Source organism: Oncorhynchus nerka, linkage group LG3, assembly GCF_034236695.1.
Source record: "Oncorhynchus nerka isolate Pitt River linkage group LG3, Oner_Uvic_2.0, whole genome shotgun sequence".
Taxonomy (NCBI): Eukaryota; Metazoa; Chordata; class Actinopteri; order Salmoniformes; family Salmonidae; genus Oncorhynchus; species Oncorhynchus nerka.
The window spans coordinates 83,495,582-83,499,369 of NC_088398.1; positions in this window are offsets into that span (position 1 = coordinate 83,495,582).

Consider the following 3,788-nt stretch of genomic DNA (forward strand, 5'->3'; position numbering starts at 1 on the left):
CTGTAGGTGGAGGTATGGAGGTATGTGACTGTAGGTGGAGGTATGGAGGTATGTGACTGTAGGTGGAGGTATGGAGGTATGGGACTGTAGGAGCGGGTATGGAGGTATGTGACTGTAGGTGGAGGTATGGAGGTATGTGACTGTAGGAGCGGGTGGAGGTATGGAGGTATGTGACTGTAGGAGCGGGTGGAGGTATGTGACTGTAGGTGGAGGTATGTGACTGTAGGTGGAGGTATAGAGGTATGTGACTGTAGGTGGAGGTATGGAGGTATGTGACTGTAGGTGGAGGTATAGAGGTATGTGACTGTAGGTGGAGGTATAGAGGTATGTGACTGTAGGAGCGGGTATGGAGGTATGGGACTGTAGGTGGAGGTATGGGACTGTAGGAGCGGGTATGGAGGTATGTGACTGTAGGAGCGGGTAAGGAGGTATGTGACTGTAGGAGCGGGTATGGAGGTATGGGACTGTAGGAGCGGGTAAGGAGGTATGGGACTGTAGGTGGAGGTATGTGACTGTAGGAGCGGGTATGGAGGTATGGGACTGTAGGTGGAGGTATGTGACTGTAGGAGCGGGTAAGGAGGTATGGGACTGTAGGTGGAGGTATGTGACTGTAGGAGCGGGTATGGAGGTATGGGACTGTAGGTGGAGGTATGTGACTGTAGGAGCGGGTATAGAGGTATGTGACTGTAGGTGGAGGTATAGAGGTATGTGACTGTAGGTGGAGGTATAGAGGTATGGGACTGTAGGTGGAGGTATAGAGGTATGGGACTGTAGGTGGAGGTATAGAGGTATGTGACTGTAGGTGGAGGTATAGAGGTATGTGACTGTAGGTGGAGGTATGGGACTGTAGGTGGAGGTATGTGACTGTAGGTGGAGGTATAGAGGTATGGGACTGTAGGTGGAGGTATAGAGGTATGTGACTATAGGTGGAGGTATAGAGGTATGGGACTGTAGGTGGAGGTATAGAGGTATGTGACTGTAGGTGGAGGTATGTGACTGTAGGTGGAGGTATGTGACTGTAGGTGGAGGTATGGGACTGTAGGTGGAGGTATGGGACTGTAGGTGGAGGTATGTGACTGTAGGTGGAGGTATGGGACTGTAGGTGGAGGTATGGGACTGTAGGTGGAGGTATGGGACTGTAGGTGGAGGTATGTGACTGTAGGTGGAGGTATGTGACTGTAGGTGGAGGTATGGGACTGTAGGTGGGGTATGTGACTGTAGGTGGAGGTATGGGACTGTAGGTGGAGGTATGGGATTGTAGGTGGAGGTATGTGACTGTAGGTGGAGGTATGGGACTGTAGGTGGAGGTATGTGACTGTAGGTGGAGGTATGTGACTGTAGGTGGAGGTATGGGACTGTAGGTGGAGGTATGGGGACTGTAGGTGGAGGTATGTGACTGTAGGTGGAGGTATGGGACTGTAGGTGGAGGTATGTGACTGTAGGTGGAGGTATGGGACTGTAGGTGGAGTATGGGACTGTAGGTGGAGGTATGTGACTGTAGGTGGAGGTATGTGACTGTAGGTGGAGGTATGTGACTGTAGGTGGAGGTATGGGACTATAGGTGGAGGTATGTGACTGTAGGTGGAGGTATGTGACTGTAGGTGGAGGTATGTGACTGTAGGTGGAGGTATGGGACTGTAGGTGGAGGTATGTGACTGTAGGTGGAGGTATTTGACTGTAGGTGGAGGTATGGGACTGTAGGTGGAGGTATGTGACTGTAGGTGGAGGTATGTGACTGTAGGTGGAGGTATGGGACTGTACTGTAGGTGGAGGTATGGGACTGTAGGTGGAGGTATAGAGGTATGGGACTGTAGGTGGAGGTATAGAGGTATGGGACTGTAGGTGGAGGTAGAGAGGTATGGGACTGTAGTAGGAGGTATAGAGGTATGTGACAGTAGGTGGAGGTAGAGAGGTATGGGACTGTAGGTGGAGGTATGTGACTGTAGGTGGAGGTATGGGACTGTAGGTGGAGGTAGAGAGGTATGGGACTGTAGGTGGAGGTATAGAGGTATGTGACTGTAGGTGGAGGTATAGAGGTATGTGACTGTAGGTGGAGGTATGTGACTGTAGGTGGAGGTATGGAGGTATGTGACTGTAGGAGCGGGTATGGAGGTATGTGACTGTAGGTGGAGGTATGGAGGTATGTGACTGTAGGTGGAGGTATGGAGGTATGTGACTGTAGGTGGAGGTATGGAGGTATGGGACTGTAGGAGCGGGTATGGAGGTATGTGACTGTAGGTGGAGGTATGGAGGTATGTGACTGTAGGAGCGGGTGGAGGTATGGAGGTATGTGACTGTAGGAGCGGGTGGAGGTATGTGACTGTAGGTGGAGGTATGTGACTGTAGGTGGAGGTATAGAGGTATGTGACTGTAGGTGGAGGTATGGAGGTATGTGACTGTAGGTGGAGGTATAGAGGTATGTGACTGTAGGAGCGGGTATGGAGGTATGGGACTGTAGGTGGAGGTATGGGACTGTAGGAGCGGGTATGGAGGTATGTGACTGTAGGAGCGGGTAAGGAGGTATGTGACTGTAGGAGCGGGTATGGAGGTATGGGACTGTAGGAGCGGGTAAGGAGGTATGGGACTGTAGGTGGAGGTATGTGACTGTAGGAGCGGGTATGGAGGTATGGGACTGTAGGTGGAGGTATGTGACTGTAGGAGCGGGTAGGAGTATGGGACTGTAGGTGGAGGTATGTGACTGTAGGAGCGGGTATGGAGGTATGGGACTGTAGGTGGAGGTATGTGACTGTAGGAGCGGGTATAGAGGTATGTGACTGTAGGTGGAGGTATAGAGGTATGTGACTGTAGGTGGAGGTATAGAGGTATGGGACTGTAGGTGGGTATGGGACTGTATAGATAGGTATGGGACTGTAGGTGGAGGTATAGAGGTATGTGACTGTAGGTGGAGGTATAGAGGTATGTGACTGTAGGTGGAGGACTGTAGGTGGATATGGGACTGTAGGTGGAGGTATGTGACTGTAGGTGGAGGTATAGAGGTATGGGACTGTAGGTGGAGGTATAGAGGTATGTGACTGTAGGTGGAGGTATAGAGGTATATGGGACTGTAGGTGGAAGTATGGAGGTATGTGACTGTAGGTGGAGGTGGAGGTATGTGACTGTAGGTGGAGGTATAGAAGGTATGGGACTGTAGGTGGAGTATAAGTATGAACTATAGGGTATGTGACTGTAGGTGGAGGTATAGAGTATGTGACTGTAGGTGGGGTATGGAGGTATGTGACTGTAGGTGGAGGTATGGAGGTATGTGACTGTAGGTATGGAGGTATGGGACTGTAGGTGGAGGTATAGAGGTATGGGACTGTAGGTGGAGTATGGAGGTATGTGACTGTAGGTGGAGGTATAGAGGTATGGGACTGTAGGTGGAGGTATAGAGGTATGTGACTGTAGGTGGAGGTATGGAGGTATGTGACTGTAGGTGGAGGTATGGAGGTATGTGACTGTAGGTGCGGGTATAGAGGTATGGGACTGTAGGTGGAGGTATATATGGGACTGTAGGTGGATATGGAGGTATGGGACTGTAGGTGGAGGTATGGGACTGCAGGTGGAGGTATAGAGGTATGGACTGTAGGTGGAGAGGTATGGGATTGTAGGTGGAGGTATAGAGGTATGTGACTGTAGGTGGAGGTGTGGAGGTATGTGACTGTAGGTGGGTATGGAGGTATGGGACTGTAGGTGGAGTATAGAGGTATGGACTGTAGGAGGGGTATGGAGGTATGTGACTGTAGGTGGAGGGGTATGGAGGTGTATGTGACTGTAGGTGGAGGTATGGA